At 47.7% G+C, this 17,797-nt stretch overlaps 1 protein-coding gene across 2 annotated transcripts in view; it reads left to right on the forward strand.

The window, feature by feature from the left end:
- The window catches only part of TSPAN18 (tetraspanin 18), a 203,685-nt gene that overhangs the window by 35,817 nt on the left and 150,071 nt on the right, over positions 1 to 17,797 (forward strand). For both annotated transcript variants that reach the window (XM_068989282.1, XM_068989284.1), the window contains exon 2: positions 4,310 to 4,388. The gene's annotated coding sequence lies outside the window, so the exon portion shown is untranslated. The remainder of the gene's footprint in view (positions 1 to 4,309; positions 4,389 to 17,797) is intronic.

Below are 17,797 nucleotides of genomic sequence, written 5' to 3' on the forward strand. Positions count from 1 at the left end.
TGGCCACCTGATGTGAAGAACTGACTCCTTGGAAAAGACTTGATGCTGGGAAAGATTGAAGGAAGGAGGAGAAGGGGATGACAGATGGTTGGATGGCATCACTGACTCAATGGACCTGAGTTTGAGCAAGTTCCAGGAGTTGGTGATGGACAGGGAGGCCTGGCGTGCTGCAGTCCGTGGGGCTGCAAAGAGCTGGAGACAACTGAGCAACTGAACTGAACTGAAGACACCCTTGTTAAAAAATATTTGAAGGTCTCTGAAATGGGGGTGCATCATACAAAAAGTGATGTCTCAATCAAATAGCTTCACAGGCACTGTTTTCTCTTTATCAGAAACCCATAAACTAATGGTGCAATTATAACCCATGGAGTCTTACATTCAAGAAACAGGGTATTACGTGCCGGGCTCTTAGCTGAGTCCTGTGTGTACATTCGTCATGTCATCCTCACATTGTATGAGTCATCAGCTGTTGTTAACCCTGTTTCCCAGATGAGGAGCTGAGGCGTGGAGCAGGAAGTTCATTTGCTCAAGGTCACCGAGCTTGTCAGAGGTGGACTCAGGATTCTACAGTTTGTTGTGATCCACATAGTCAAAGGCTTTAGCGTGGTCAGTGATGCTGCAGCTGAAAGCTCCAATAATTTAGCCACCTGATGTGAAGAGCCCACTCATTGGAAAAGCCCCTGATGCTGGGAAAGACTGAAGGCAGGAGGAGAAGGGGGTGACAGAGGACGAGATGGCTAGATGGCATCGCCGATTCAACGCACATGAGTTTGAGCAAGCTTTGGGAGATGGTGAAGGACAGGCAAGCCTGGTGTGCTGCAGTCCATGGGTTCGCAAAGAGCGAATGAGCAACTGAACAACAGCAGGATTCCAACCTGTTTCACTTTAAAACTGCAGGTGGAGGGGGTGGGGGTGCGGATTTTTGGATAAAAGCAAGAGCAAGTCCAGGGCATGAGACTGCCTAGTCAACCACAGCTGCCATCACCCTGCTGGCCACCTTTAGATGCTGCCTCTTGTCACCAGCCCCCCCGCCCTGGCCCCCACATTGCCGTCTTGGCCCTAAACCCTAGGATTCTTTTCCCCTCCTTGGAGGGCTCTGGGTCTAACATCTGTAGTGACTTCCCTCCCCCACAGAGAGGATGGGGCTGGGAGGAGATCTCAGGGGAGAGGGGAAGAAATTCCGAGCCCAGCTGGTTTCCCTCACACAATGCAGATTTGCTTAAATGGGAATTAGGATTAGTGCCGGATTTCACCTCTCCTGGCAGGCTGGTAATAAACTAATCTCCTCTTAGGCTGCAGGAAGACAGAATTCCATCGAAGACTGAAGACAGCTTCGGGCTCAGGAGTGCAAAACCCAGAAAGTAATTTTGTTGTTGACGGGCCTTGCTCGCACCTCCTGACACACAGCCCGCGGCTCCTTCCCAGCGTGGCTGCAGCCTTTAATTTTGTTAATGTGTGACATTCACCCAGGCTGTGTGGCTGACGGGCACACTTGACATTAATACGTGTTCCTCGCGGTCCCTAGAGCTCATAGAAGCTCATTATCAGTTCTGAGCCTGTAAATGTAGTTCCTGGGCTCAGGTGGGCCAGGAACACAGAGATGCTCCGGGGAAGTGGAACAGTGGACAGCTACGTAAGCCAAGAAATAAACTCCTGCCTCATCCAGGGAACACGACCTCCCAGGCCACCGGGAGGTGAGCAGAAAAGCAACTCTGAGTTCAAGTTTGCATTCAAGCAAAGGGGCTCCTGCCCTGCTATTTGAAGGAAGTTAATCCAGTATTGTGGGGCTTCCCTGGTGGCTCAGCACTAAAGAATTCGCCTGCCAACGCAGGAGACTTGGGTTTGATCCCTGGGTTGGGAAGATCCCCTGGAGAAGGAAATGGCAACTCACTCCAGTATTCTTGCCTGGGAAATCCCATGGACAGAGGAGCCTGGCGGGCTACAGTCCATGGGGTCGCAAAAGAGTCAGACACGACTTAAGTGACTAAACAACAACAACAATAGGGAGAAGGCAGTTTGTCAAATGTGATGTTTGCAGAGCCTCTGCCTGGCCGTCCATCTTCGAGGCATCCAGCCTTTGAAAGTGCTTGAAAGCATCCACACAGAAATGAGTGCATCAGCGGGACCATGGCCACACGGTGGTAACAGCCAGAAATGGAAATACTCCCTATGCATGGTGGACGAGGGGAGGGATTGTGGTCCACACCTACCGTGGATACTGTGCGACTGTGAAGAAGACTCCAGAAGATGCCTGTGTGCTCACTTGCAGTGGTGGACATGGTCTCACGGAGAGCTGGGGTGGTATAACACGTGGAGATCCCGCGGTCTGCCTGTGGGCCACCGTGGGTACATGCTTATCCACCCGTGTACACAAATACGGTGCTAGTGGTGAAGAACCTGCCTGCCAGTGCAGGAGATGTAAGAAACGCAGGTTCGATCCCTGGGTGGGGAAGGTCCCCTGGATGAGGGTATGGCAGCCCACTCCAGTATTCTCGCCTGGAGTATTCCATGGACAGAGGAGCCTGGTGGGCTACAGGCCATGGGATCACAAAGAGTCAGACATGACTGAAACGGCTTAACATGCATGCACACACATATGTGATTACATGGACTATAGCCTGGAAGGTCATATCACAGAGATTGCACAGTGAGTCTATCTGTTAAACAGGATAAATGAGTAAGGAAATACTTGCACTTTTGTAGTTAAAAATGAAAGTTATGTACATATACGTCCTTATCCGTATGTGTATGGATGTATATGGAGACGGATATGACTGTAGGTGTATCTGTACATGTATATGTATCATGAGTTCCTCTGACTGTAGCTTTAGTCTGGCCCATGGCACTCGAGGCCCCCTGGGGTGACACCACTTGGGTGGATGTCTGAGGCATCCAAATAAATAGCCAAATTAGGTAGCCAAATAAAACGAGGTCATGTCCTCCAGCCAAGCCTTGTTCGCCATCAGTTAGCAGGGAGTTCCGAGAACTTCTTTTATGCATAGGGTGCGCTGGTGCTGGGACCTACAGGGCAGACCTTGAACTCATTGCTCTCCTTGAACTAGGCCTCCCCCACCATGGACAGGGCAGTTTCAAGGGCTTGACTTCCAGAGTGTTGTCCCGGGTCTGTCCCTTTCCAGCAGTATGGCCATATGGGCAAGTTAACGCCTCGGAATTCACTGTGGTCCTCATTCCTAACGGGGCCATACTTTCTCATGAGATTGTTGAGGGCGTTGGGATCATTGTCATTATTTGAGGCAACATGAAATTTAATCGGGGCTTGTGCGCGGACAGGTCATTGGAAGGGAGGGATGGGGGCCCCTGGCCCTCCCTGTTTGTGCTCAGCTGTGTCTTTTGCTCAGCTGGGCATGTGAACGAGCTGGTCCCCTGGAACTGGCCTAAGCCTTGGCTGACAGGTATGCCGCCTGGACGCAGTGAATTTGAGCCTTCTCCAGTGACCTTCGAACTCTTCATGAAACTGACAGAGAGGAGGTGGGGGGTGTGGGGAGGGGCTGGATTTCTGGGTCCTGGGCTCTGGAGCTGAGTTGTTTTTCTCACCATCAGAGTGTTCTCCACTTACTACTTACCTGTGTCTGAAGACCAGATCTTGAAAGTGTGGGTCTGCCCCAGAGCCTGCATTCATTAAGCAATGATTAATTCGCTTTCGCATTTTCAAAATGACTCAGAGAGCTTTTACTTCGCCTGAGGAACATGGAGTCCCCACACCAAGTTGATAACATTCTAGCTAGAAGCAAAGAGACGCAGTGTGGTGCTGCAATCAGCCCGCTCCGTGTCGTCACAGGGCCGTTGTACAGGCTCCCAGACTGAAAACACACCCTGAGCCCTAGGCACTGGGGACGCCATCCTGGGACCCTCGGTGGGGCTGGGTGCTTGCTTCTGTCTTGCTGGGCCCTGTCTGGCTTCTGTATCACCTCCTGCAGAGATGGGAGGAGAGAGTGGGTGAATATCTAAGCGACATGGCCCCCAGAAGCCGCATGCCCCCCCTCCCTTGCCTTATTTGTTTATTTTTGGCGGTGCTGGGTCTTCGTTGCTGCATGGGCATTTTCTCCAGGTGGGGCGAGTGGAGGCCACTGTCTGATTGTGGTGTGCGGACTTCTCATTGCGGCGGCTTGTCTGGTGTGGACCACGGGCTCCAGGACACACGGGCTCAGTAGTTGTGGTGCATGGGATCTTCCCGAATCAGGGATCAAACCCATGTCTCCTGCATTGACAGGCGGATTCTTTACCCCTGAGCCACCAGGGAAGGCTCCCTTAGCCTTTTAAAATATATTTCTCTCTGTCCTCCTTCTAGAGTTTATCCTGAAGCCACTATCGGAAAGAGACCTCAGGAGAATCTTGACACTCCAGACAGAAGATACCAGTTGAAAAAGGTACGGTTGGTGCCCTGGAGGCGTGGATCTCAACTTATTCAAATAAGAGGGTTGAATCTTCTCTCCTCTCCCTGCTCTCAGACCCTCTGTGGCTGAGTGAGACAGCTCTCAGTTCGTGCTGGAGGCTGCAGGGCAGGCGAAGGGCGGCTTTCCTCTTGTCCTCACCCCCAGATGTTTGCTCCATGCTGGGAGCAAAGGTGAGGGGTGAGGGATGAGGGGAAGGAGGCCGACGCTGAAGGGGGAATCTCACCAGCCTGGGAGCTACCCCACTGCGGGGCGGAAGGTCAGGCTTGGTCCTGAGACAGCCCAGGAGGTGAGGGTTGAAGGGCTGGAGGAAGTGAGCCGTCTGGGGGGAAAGCAGAGTTCCTGGAGGCTCACAGAGGGTCCCCCCTCTGTCAGGGACCCCTCCCTCCCCTCCCCCACATGCCCCTCCCCAACACCTCCTCCACACCTCTCCCCCACACCCCCCCTCCCCCACCCCTCCCCCACACCCACCATAATCTTGGGATTGTGGGAAGGAAATACCTTCCTAGGGTGATTTCCACGCCTGTCTCTCCCCTCCTCCTCTCCCCCATTCCAAGACTCTCTTTTTGGATAAAGTTTAAATCCACAAGTACTAGGATCAGTCATCACATACCACGATGGAATTGGGAATGGAAAAGCCTTGGTCTGCTTCTTGGGTTCTGGAAGCTTCTTGGCTGCTCACCATCCCAGGTCTGGTGAGAGGCCGGGTCGCCTCATTTTTTCCCTGAAGGTTCCTGAATGAGGAGCCAGGATGTTTGGCTTCTGGCTCTCAGTCTGTGCCTTATTTCCTCGTCTGTAAAAATGGGGCAGCAGTGACTCAAATCTCTGTTCCAACCACACGTCCCCGGTTGCTGAGGTCCCAAGACCAGGGCTGAGCTGGAGGAAGGGACAGGCGGTGGTGTCGGGGTGCGGGGAGCGGCATGGAGGCAGAAGTTTGGTCAAGTCTGTGGCGAGGAGAGGGGATTGGAAAGCTCTGAGAGATCTGATTGCCTGTCTTGAGTAAAGGATGACGCAGACCCTCAGGGGAAAGAGCACAGGTGCAGACCACAGAGATGTAGACGGAACTGTGTTTGAGTCCCTGCTAATCAGAAGAGTCAGATTTACTAACCTTGACTGAAGCTTCTCCATGCCAAGTGCAAGGTTAAGTGGCAGTTCCTGTACCAGCAGCCCTACTGTCACCTCCATCTTAGGGAAGAGAAAACCAGGTCTCAGAGAAGTTAAGTGACTCGCTCAAGGTCACACAGCACTGTGTGGCTGAATTTGAAGCACCTCCCTGAACTACCCGACCATTCTTGTGCATTTTGCTTACCGGTTCTATGACTTGAATCTTAAGGTCAAAAAATTCCTTGAAACTAAATCACATCTCTGAACTTCATTTCTTGAAAAAGACATGAACGTCTTTTAAACAATTTTTTTTTTTTTAAGTTTGGGTTCTTGTTAAAATCTCTGTGGGTCTTGGATTTCCGGTGCCCGTGACTGGGTTTGTACTTGGTCACTTTCTGAGTCACTAATCTGATATTCCACCAGTTTCCAAGCTTGTCCTGTCAACGGTGGAGTGTGCCTCCTAGCTGGCTGGGGTTATTTTAGGTTGAAATCCGAGGCAGGGTGGCCAGGTCCTAGCAGCAGATAAAGCAGGACCAGGTCAAGGGCCACCCAAGTGGACAATGCAGAGGGGCACTGAGGCCAGGAATCGGGGGTGGGGGGCTTCTCTGGAGCCCCCACAGCATCTGTCCTGCAGCTCCCCAGGCTCCACCAGCCACCTCGGCCGTAATATTCTGTGTAAACCTCCTGATCCCCGCAGGAAGCAATCACCTTATCAGAGCCTGGATTCCTGCCTGATTTTCTTAATCAGGGGAAGGCGCTGAAGTGAGTCAGAAGTAGCTTAACTTCCTTAGGATCTTTCTTTAAGGGATGTTTCTCCATCAGGGGAAGCCTTGGGGCTTGGATGGGAGGAAAGAGTCTCTTGAAGTACAGAAAGAAAAACAGTAAGGAGGCCCTTGATCTTGGTTTACCATCAGCAAGGCTGCTGAGACAGCAGTGATCTCGCCTGGCCTCTGTTGTTAATCAGGAAACAGAAATGTTAGAGTCACAGGGAGCACGTAAAGATGACCATCAGCTACGGGCAGACAGGCGTGCACGGTTGTGGGAAATGTTTGCCGGCCTCTCGTAGCCAGACTGACGGAGGCTGAGTCCCAGCTCCGCTCTTCAGTAGCCGTTTGACTCCAGACGAGTGCTTTGATCACCCAGAATGATCTCAGTTCTCTTATCTATTAAGTGGGCAAATAGCATGCACCCCCACTGGGTGGTTGTAAGGGCCAGGAAATAGCCAGCACAATGCTCCTGTTTGCTTTGAACGAGGGTCGCTCCCTGGAATGATGTGGGTGGCCTTCCGAGGGGACCTCTGTGAAGAGGCTTGGGCTCTTGACATGAGAAAGCTGGGTGTTTGTGAGCACACAGTGGGGTCACCCTGGAGACACATACCTCTTTCTGGACGTGATCTAAAAATGGCCCGAGAGGAAGCGCCTGGGTTGTGTCAGCTCTCTGTTCTGACACTCCTGGGGCGTGAGGCCATGTCGGGTGTGAACAGTTCTTCCTGAGCCTTAATTCCATGGTTTACGTTTGACTCCCAGTGATCTTTCCTGGACCCTCTCTGGAGATAATCACGGACCCTCCCCACCTCACGAGAGGCAGCGATTAGTAAGCTCTTTTTAAGGACAGTTGGAATTTTGGAAAGTGGTAAATTATTCTAGGGTTCACCTCTAAAAAGCAGCAAGGTTAGGACCCAAACCCAGGGTTCCTGCCCTAAAGAGAGTGTGTTTGCCATGGCACGCCATAGCACCCCACAGCACCCGCAGCCCCCTCACAGGCACTCGTTCACATTTCCAGAGGCACACTGTGTGTGTCCTTAGGGACGCCACATAGCACTACAGGGATTCCCCGTTGTGCCCACAGAGGCACCTAAGACGTTCATGAAGCACCCCCCGGACTCACGTCATCACCCCATGGCGTTCATGGTGGTCCCCACGTGGCTTAAGAGCGCCCTGCATGCCTGCAGTGTCACACCGTGGCAGGCACCCTCAGTGGCACTGCTCCTGTGTTCTCCACCCAGGAAGAATGAGGAGTCCCTTGATGTTTTTATCTCCCAAGCCAGCCCTTTACAGCAGGCTGCGCAAATGAGTGATGGCAGCTTCCTGGAAGCCTCCAGGTCATCCTCCTGCTGAGATCTCCCAGCAGGAAGCAGGTGGCTGGTGGGTGGTGGGTGGTGGTTGAAGAAGGCCTGGCTGCCACCGCCTAGAGCCTCTACCCACTTACCTATTCTCCCTTCTGTTGCTTGTGCTTTCGGTGTCATGTCTAAGACTCCGTTGCCAAATCCAAACTGATAGAGATTCACCTCGTGTTTTCTGCTGAGAGTCTTAAGACCTTAGCTCTTAAATTTAGGCCATCGATTCATTTTGAGTTAATTTTTATATATGGTTTGAGGTAGGAATCCAACTTCATTCTTTGGCACTTGAATATCCTTGGACTACCATTGAAGAGACTGTTTCCCCCCATTGCATAGTCTTGGCACCCTTGTTGAAAGTTCATTGGCCATAGGTGTATAGGTGTGTTTCTGAATTCTCAGTTCTATCCCACTCATCTATTTGTTGTTGCTTAGTGTATAAGTCTTGTCCAACTCTTTGTGACCCCATGGACCGCAACACACCAGGCTTCCCTGTCCTTCACTATCTCCTGGAATTTGCTCGAACTCATGTCCATTGAGTCAGTGATTCCATCCAGCCATCTCATCCTCTGTTGTCCCCTTTTCCTCCTGCCCTCAATCTCTCCCAGCATCAGCGTCTTTTCCAGTGAGTCGGCTCTTCACATCAGGTGGCCAAAGTATTGGAGCTTCAGCTTCAGCATCAGTCCTTCCAATGAATATTCAGGGTTGATTTCATTTCGGATGGACTCGTTTGGTCTCCTTGCTGTCCTCTGGTCTGTATGCCTATCCTTATGCTGTTACCAGCTGTTTTGATCACTGTAGCTTTATGTGTAAATTTTAAGAAGAGTATTAGTATATTTTAAAACTCCCCAGGTAATTCCAATGTACAGCCCGGATTGTGCACTACGGGTGTTTTAAGGAAGATAAAGCACAGTCAGGGAGGCTGGTTGGGAGCCTGCCAGGATGATCCAGGGCAGAGAAGTTGTAGCCCTGAACTAAAGCTTCAGTCACTAAGGTGAAGAGGCCATGATAAGGTTGAAAGAGGTTAATGAGGGAGATATCCTGATTTTCCTTGATTCTGGAAAGGCTTCAGAGATGCCAAACAAAAGACAGTGGTCCAGGTGAGCCTGACTAACCTCTTACCCAGCCCTAGTGCGATTTGGAGGAAGACCTGAGTCCCAGTCCAGCTCATCTGCCTGTGACTCATGACGGTAACCTGGTCCTTCTCTGCCCTCCAGGGTATTGCCCATACCAAACCTTTCCTTTCTTTTCTTTTTCAAGTTGTTTAAAATTTGCACAAGTTCATCCCAGGACCACACACACATTGTCCCTGTGGTTTTCCCTCTGAAATGTCCTCTCTCCCTGACCTGGTTGGCTGTGAGAACAAGGCCAGACCGACCCTTCACTCTGTGGGGTGACCACTCCTTCACATCATAGATAGTTAATAATAAGTCTAAACTTCCTCATCTAAAAATAAGCAAAGTATTACTTTTCTGTTCATGTAGCAAAAATGAGCATAACATGCCCTTAAAAGGTTTTATTTTTTTTTTAAGAAATGACATATATCCACACTATGAATCACAGCTGAAGAACTTTCAAATAGCAAGATGTGGCAAAGAGGGAGGGAGTATTCATTTTCAGATGTGTTTCAGCATCACAGAGGGGAAATGCCTTGCCCAAAGCCACAGAGTTTTGGAAGGAGATGGCCTTAGTCTGCAGGTCTTCTGACCTGGACTGGTGATCATCCTGCTGCACCCAGCCACCGTTTTCATTGGTTAACAGTGTAAACTAGGGCTTCCCTGGGTGGCTCAGCGGTAAAGAGTACACCTGCCAACGCAGGAGACACAGGCTCGATCCCTGGTCTGGGAAGATCCCACATGGCGCGGAACAACTAAGCCCGTGCCCCACAGCTACTGAGCTCTAGAACCCAGGAGTTGCAACCACTGAACTCAGCATGCGGCAGCTGCTGAAGCCTGCACACCCTAGAGCAGGTGCTCCACAGCAAGAGAAGCTACCGCCATCAGAAGCCCATGCACCGCAGCAGAGAGCAGCCCCCACTCGCCGCAACTAGAGAAAGCCTGTGCACAGCAAAGAAGACCCAGCACTACCAAAAATAATTTTAAAAAAACACGTGTAAACTAATGTATGTTCATTAATAGCCTACAAATAAAGAAAAAAGCCCAAATCAGCCGGCAGTGTGCCTTCGGTGGCCGTGGCAGTATATTGTCTTGCCCAGAGCTGTTGATGTGAGAAGATGTGAATGGAGACACTGCCTGTGCTTTGGGGTTTGCCACGATGCCTTCCTTTTTTGGGCCACGGGCAGGGCTGTGTTATGGGATGGAGGCAGGAGAGTGGGGTCTGGACTCTGAAGCTGTTTTCTCTTTTAAAGTACACTTTGTTTTCTAGAGCAGTTTCAGATTCATAGCAAAATTGAGGGGAAAGTGCAGAGAATTCTCATATTCTCTCTGTCTCTGTATATTCCTACACACACATGCAGCCACCCCCACTACTGACATCCCACACCCAGTGGTACATACATTACAGTCGCGGAACCTACACTGACACATTGTTATCACCCAAAGCCCATAGTTTATGCTGTGGTTCTCTGTTGGTGTTGTCTATTCATTTTATGGGTTTTGACAAATGGATAATGATGTATCCGCCATCACAGTATCATACAGAGTAGTTTCACTGCCCTAAAAATCCTCTGTGCTCCACCAATTCATCCTTCCCCCCCTACTGAACCCTGGAAACCTCTGATCTTTTCACCATCTCTGTAGTTTTGCCTTTTTCCTACATGTCATAGAGTTGGTATCATACATATGGAGGCTTTTCAGATTGACTTCTTTCACTTAGTAATGTGCGTTTAAGGTTCTTCCATGTCTTTTCATGTTTGGATAGTTCAACTTCTTTTTTTCCCCTATTTTTTATTGTGGTGAAATATATATAACAGAATTTAATGTTTTAACCATTTGAAGTGCACAGTTCAGTGATATTAAGTGCATTTAAAATTGCTGTGCAACCATCCCCACCATCCATCTCCAGAATGCTTTTCATCTTGTAAAAATAAACATTAAACAATAATTTCCTATTCCCTTCTCCTCCCAGCCTCTGGCAAACCCCATTCATCTTTCCTGCTGCTGTGATTTTAACTTCTTTAAGTGCCTTATAGAAGTGGAATCATCCATTATTATTATTTTTGTAATGGCTTATTTCACTTAGTGTAATGTCCCCACGGTTTGTCCATGTTGTAGTGTATGACAGAATTTCTCTCTTTTTTCAAGTTGAGCAATATTCCTCTGTATGTGTAAACCGCATCTTGCTAATCCATTCTTCTGCTGATGGACCCTTGGAGTGCATCCACACTTTAGCCATTGCCAATAATTCTGCTAAGTTCATTTCTTTTTAGCACTGAATAGTATTCCATTGTCTGGTTGTACTACAGTTTATTTATCCATCATCTACTGAAGGATACCGGGCTTCCCTGGTGGCTCAGACAGTAAAGAATCTGCCTGCAATGCAGGAGACCTGGATTCGATCCCTGGGTGAGGAAGATCCCCTGGAGGAGGGTATGGCAACCCACTCCAGTATTCTTGCCTGGAGAATCCCCATGAACAGAAGAGCCTGGCGGGCTGCAGTCCATTGGGTCGAAAGAGTTGAACATGACTATGTGACTAAGCACAGCACAACTGGAAGATATGTTGTTTGCTTTCGAGTTTTGGCAATTATGGGTAAAGCTACTGTAAAACTTCTGCAGGTTCTGGTGTGGATGTAAATTTTCAACTCATTTGAGTAAATGCTAAGAAGCACAACTGCTGGATTATACGGTAAAAGTTTGCTTAAGTTTGTGGGAAACTGCCAAGCTGTCTTCCAAAGTGGCTGTACTAGTTTGCCTTCCGAACACCAGTGGGTGAGAGTTGTTGTTTCACTTCTTTCTCAGCATTTGGTGTCAGTGTTTTGGATTTTGGCCATTTTTACAGGTGCATAGCAGTATCCAATTTTGTTTCAGTTTGTACTTCCCTGATCACATATGGTGTAAAGCATCTTTTTATATGCTTATTTTCCATCTGTGGATCTTGGTGAGTTGTCTGTTCAGGTCTTTTGCCATTTTTAAATTGAGTTATTTGTTTACTTATTGTTTGGTTTTGCAACAAAGCAAGTTTACAAATTTACAAATTCCTTGTATATTTTTGGTAATAATTCTTTATCTATGCATCTTTTGTAAACATTTTCTTCCAGTCTGTGACTTCTTGTTTTCTTGACAATGTCTTTCAGAGAACAGAATTTTAAACTTTTAATCAAGTCTAGCTTATCAATTATTTCTTTCATGGATTATGATGCTGTATCTGAAAAGTCATTGCTCTACCCAAAGTCATGTAGATCTTTCTCCTGTGTTATCTTTTAGGAGTCTCATAGTTTTGTATTTTATGTTTGGGTCTGTGATCCATTTTGAGTTATTTTTTGGGATAGTTATAAGATCTGTGTCTATATGTGTGTGTACGTGTATGTATATATATATTTTACTTGTGGATATTCAGTTGTTCCAGCACCATTTGTTGAAAAGACTACTTCTCCACTGCATTCCTTTTGCTTCTTTGTCAGAGATCCGTTTGCTGTATTTATGTGGGTCTGTTTCTGCTCTTCATTCTTTTCCATTGCTTTATGTGTTCACTGTTTTGCCAGGACCACACTGTTTTGATTACTGTAGCTTATAAGTCTTGAAGGCAGTAGTGCCCGTCTTATGACTTTGTTCTTCTTCTTCATTGTAATGTTGGCTAGTCTGGGTCTTTTGCTTCTTTATGAGACTTTAAAATCAGTTTGCAGGTATCCACAAAACAACTTTCTGGAGTTTTCCCTGAGGTTGTATTGAATCTATAGATCAAATTGGGAAGAACTGACATCTTGACGATGCTGAGTCTTCCTATCCATGAGCATGGCCTATCTCTCTACTCATTTAGTTTCTTCTCTGATGTCTCTCATCATAGTTTTGTAGTTTTCCTCATATAGATCCTTCACATATTTTGTTGGAACTCTACCTAAGTATTTCATTTCTTTGGGTGCCAATGGAAATGTATACTTTTTAAAAAAAATTTCAAGTTCCACTTGTTCACTGCTTGTGTATAGGGGAGCAATGGACATTTATCTGCTAAGCTTGTATCCTGCAACCTCACTTTACTATAAATACTTATGAGTTCCAAGCAGTTTTCGGTCAGTTTTTTCAAATTTTAAAGATAGACGATCATGTCATATGTGAACAAAGACAATTTTATTCTTTCCTTCCCAATCTGTAAGATTAAAATAGCCATAGAAAGTAGAAAAGTTTCCTTCCTAATACATGAAAATAAAAAAGTCTATGTCCTATTGCACTAGCTAGGACTTCCAGTACAATATTGAAAAGCAATGGTGAGAAGGGATGTACTTTCCTCGTTTCTCAATGGGAGCATTTCTAGCTTTTCACCATTAAGGATGATGTTAGATATGGGGTGTTATAGGCATTCCTTATCAAGTTGATCAAATTTCCCTCTATTTCTCTAGTCTTCTGAGAGTTTTATCGTGAATGGGTATGGGATTTTGTCATGCTGTTTTTATATCTATTAATGTGATCATGTGATGTTTCTTCTTTAGCCAGTTGATAGAATGGATTACTTTAGCTGGTTTTTGAATACTGAACCAGCCTTGCATATCTGGGATAAATCCCACTTGGCCATATCGTATAATTCTTTTTATACTTTTTTCAGTTCTATTTGTTCGTATTTTGTTGACGATTTTTACGTGTATGTTTGTGAGATATGTGTCTCTAGTTTTCTTGTAGTGTCTTTTTCAGTTTTGCCATGCCAAGTCGCTTCAGTCACATCCAGCTCTTTGTGACCTCATGGACTGTAGTCCACCAGCTCCTCTGTCTATGGGGATTCTCTAGCAAGAATACTGAAGTCAGTTACCACTTCCTTCTCCAGGGGTTCTTCGCAACGCAGGGATCAAACCCGAGTCTCCCTCATTGCAGGCAGATTCTTTACCATTTGAGCCACCAGAGAAACTCAAAAGTCGCTCAGTCATATCTGACTCTTTGCAACCCCATGGACTATACAGTCCAAAGAATTCTCCAGGCCAGAATACTGGAGTGGATAACTTTTCCCTTCTCCAGGAGATCTTCCCAACACAGGGATTGAACCCAGGTCTCCCACATTGCAGGCAGATTCTATACCAGCTGAGCCACAAGGGAAGTCCAAGAATACTGGAGTGGGTAGCCTATCCCTTCTCCAGCAGATCTTCCTGACCCAGGAATCAAACCAGGGTCTCCTGCCTTGCGGGCAGATTCTTTACCTACTGAGCTATCAGGGAAGCCCTGTTTTCACTTTTGGTATTAGGTTAATACTGGTCTCATAGAATAAGTCATAACGTATTTTCTCTGCTAGTATTTTCTGGAAGAGATTGTTGTGAATTGATACATTCCTCCTTAAATGTTTGGTAGAATTCACCAGTGAACCCATGTGTGCCTAATGTTTTCTTTTTTTGACAGGTTATTAATTATTGATTCAAAATGTTTAATAGGTACAGGCCTATTCAGATTGCATATTTTTTTTTGTAGGATTTTTGGCAGATTGTGTCTTTCAAGAAATTGGTCTGTTTCATCTAGGTTATCAAATTTATGGGCATAGAATCATTCACAGAATTCTTTGATTTCCCTTTTCATGTTTGTAGAAACTATAGTGATGTCCTCTCTTTCATTTCTGATATTAATAATTTGTATTTTCTTGCTTTTTTTCTTAGCCTGGCTAGAGGTTTTTTCATTTTTGCCAGTTTTCTCGAAGAACCAGCTTTTGACTTTGTTGATTTTCTGTATTGATTTTCTCTTCTTTGAAGCCTGTGTTTTAATCATGGATGTGTCACTAATTGACATGGATCTGAGGGGTCTTGAGGCTAAGTCCCTCCCATTCTTTGAGTCTCAGTTTCCACATCTGCAAAATGGGTGTGATGACAGCAATGCTTTGCCCAGAGTTAGTCTGAGGGAAGATGTTAAATGTAAGTCCACTTTGTTGATTCTGTAAATACTGTTGAGCCTCTGGTATGTATGTACCAGGTTCTGCTTTATATGCTAGGAATGTAGTATTGTGAACAAAACAGCAAAGTCCCTGCCCTCATGGAGCTTGGACTCCAGTTGGAGGAGACAGAGATCAGACAAATGAACTGAGTGTCAGACAGTATTACAGGCAGGAAGAGAAAGGGAGGGGCCAGGGATGTGCTATTTCGGATAAGGCATCCCGATCAGATGTCATTTGAACAGAGACTTGCAGGGAGTGAGCCTGGACTTCATCTGTGAGAACAGCTTCCTGGTGAAGGGAACAGCAAGAGTAAGGGCCACAACGGCAGCTGGCACATTGGAGGATCAGCAAGGAGGCCGCAGTGATAGAGCGAGGGAAGTAAGGAGGGGGGGAGGCCAGGAGGGAGCTGCCAGTCAGGTGAGGACTGTGGATTTGGATTCTAAGTGTGATGGGAAGCCAGTGTACAAGGAGGAGACAGGACCCAGTAAAATAATACATTTTACCAAGATCACTCTGACTGCGGAATAGAGGACAGATTATAGGGGACAAGGAGACTGGGGTAGAGACTGATCCAGGCCAGAGATGAGGTGATTTGGAAGGACTAAAGGGTGGTGGAGGTGCTTTGAAGCCAAATCATTCATCATCTGTTTGGAAAGTACAGCTGACAGACTCACTGATGGGGAGGAAGAGGAACAGAGGCGTCATGGATGACTAGAGTTTTGTGCCTGTAAGTGGAGAAGCCTGGGTGGCTGGGCTTCAGTGAAGGATGAGGGACACGTGCATACCGAGCTCTCTTTTGAGCCATTTTAAGGTGGGACATGGATCCATCCAAATGGAGGTGGCAAAAACACGAATGAAGGTATATACCTGGAGTTCAGGGCCGAGGTCTGTGCTGAAGAGACAAGTCTGGGACCCATCAGCTGACGAGTATTTCCAGCCTTCATCCCTAATGAGACCCCCTCGGGGTGAGTGTACATGGAGAAGATGATGGAGCAGTGCAGGGTCTTGGAGAACCTGTAGAAGGTGACCGCTGCGGCTACCCAGAGCTGCCCAGAGGGCGGCCCAGCTGGGACCCCAGGGCGAACAGATCTTAGTTTTGCATTGTCCAGGGAACTGTTGCGAAAGAGAAGCCAGCTGCGAGTGCAAGCCCAGGCTTAGCTTGCCCTGAAGGCGAGTGCTGTTCAACGATCGGTGCTCCACATAAGCTAGAATGGGGCAGCCGGATGAGGTACCTAGGATATGCAACACCCGGGGAAGATGGCTTTTAAGCCCTGTCATCTCTGTACAACAAAATTATTTTCAGTAATAGTGATGAAATAAAGCCAATTCTAATAATGGCCAGAAAAAGCGAGATGTTCCTTTCAATGGACTTTATATACAGAACCATGCCAGTCAACAAACGTTACAGCAGCAAAAAAAAAGCGGGGGGAGAAGGAATGAGTTCGTACTTTTTAATTAAATTAATGGTTTTTTTGAAAAAAAAAAAAGGAGAAATTGCACAAAGGAAGTTCCAAAAGCGTGAACCCTGCAAGGCTGGGAGAATGAACAGAGGTGGCTGCCTTGGCAATACTCTGTTTCAATGTCCTTGCAGCCACCGCCCTGTCATTGCCTAGTTCAAGTCTGCTATTGAAGACTTGAAGATCTGGCATCTGTGAGAATGTCAAGTATCAAAGGAGCTGGTACAAGGAGAACCAGTGCAGAGTACTAGTCTTGGAACCACCCCGTAGAGACAGAACTCGCTCGGCTCTGGATCCTTTTTCTCACGATGAACGTGTGCAGCAGAATCGGCTCGTGTTGGCGTCTGCTGTCCCAGAGGTTGTTCTCTGAGCTCACATCCATGTAAGCACAATATTTATGAAAGGTCAAGTCATAAAAATGTGCTTATGTGGAGCTTCCACACATATTATTAAAACTCAGTCGTGATTACAGCAGTTGTTTAGAACTTGGAACAACAAGATTGTTTTTTTTCAAGGCAGTACGTTTCATCATTGACGTTGTTTAGCATTGTCAGGTTTTAGCTGGTTTTATGTTTGTTTTAAATTTTCCTGCAGACAATTCATCCCCTATTGCCTACACCTTGTGCAGACTGCCCCTACCACCCGGCCCTTGGGAGATATTGCAGGAAACGAATAGGCCTCTTGTCCTGGGCAGTGGAGGCTGGTGGAGGACTCTGAAGATGTGATGCTGTGGACGGGCCCTGCTGTGTGACCAGTTAGTTTCCAGGTGGAAATAGGTGCAGAAAGGCCTTGCAGGTGTCCTGTATACACTGAGAAGGACCCTGAGTAGGTTGGCTGCTGCTGCTGCTGCTAAGTCGCTTCAGTCGTGTCTGACTCCATGCGACCCCAGGAGCTAATTTCTGAAGGCCACCCTGGGTCTGAGGACATCTACGTACAGTCTAGCATAACAGAGAGCCGGACACAGAAAGCTGCCTGCATGGAGTGACAGTTTGCTCTGGTGGATATGAGCCGACATCCCCTCTGGAGTTGCACCCAGCCCTGCTCAGTGGGATCCCTGCTCTCCTCCTCCCCTCCCTCTCTCTCCTTCCCTTTCCTTTTCTGCAGAGCAGTCCATGAAGACAGCCGTTCTAATGAAAAATCTCATAAATACCAGGAGATAAGCATCCAGGACCTTGGGTTTTTATTTCTGCCAAGACTCCCCGGAGAGCCTCCTTGGTAGGAAATATCCCTTCAGAGCTGAGATTTTTCTCCCGGGCTTCAAAGACAGTGCTGGCTTCTTAGGGATACAACATCTGTTTAAACTGAACTTGAACCGGGAGGCAAGGCGCGTCACCCACAGGAGGGGGGACAGGCTGGAGCAGGAGGGTGTGGAATCTGCTCTCTGGCCTAGGAAAAGCTCCCCAGGCCTGTTCCTCCTTCTTGCGGTGCATCCTCCTGCTGGGGGTGGCTCTGGGTAAATGCAGAGCTCTGAGGGGGCGGAGGCTACAAGGGTCTCAGACCTGAGACTGGGCTTTGTGCTGCCTGTTCCCCAAATAGCCCCCCAGCCCGTGACTGCCAAGGCCTCCACACCCAGGGGAGGGAGCAAGGAGACCCGGGTGACAGAGCAGCTTCTGCAGCCTGGGCGGTCCTCTGGGCCCTGGGAGCCCCTTTCCAAGCCCAGATATCCCAGCTCTTGGCATTTGTACCAAC

This window comes from Capricornis sumatraensis, chromosome 16 (genome assembly GCF_032405125.1).
Source record: "Capricornis sumatraensis isolate serow.1 chromosome 16, serow.2, whole genome shotgun sequence".
Classification (NCBI taxonomy): Eukaryota; Metazoa; Chordata; class Mammalia; order Artiodactyla; family Bovidae; genus Capricornis; species Capricornis sumatraensis.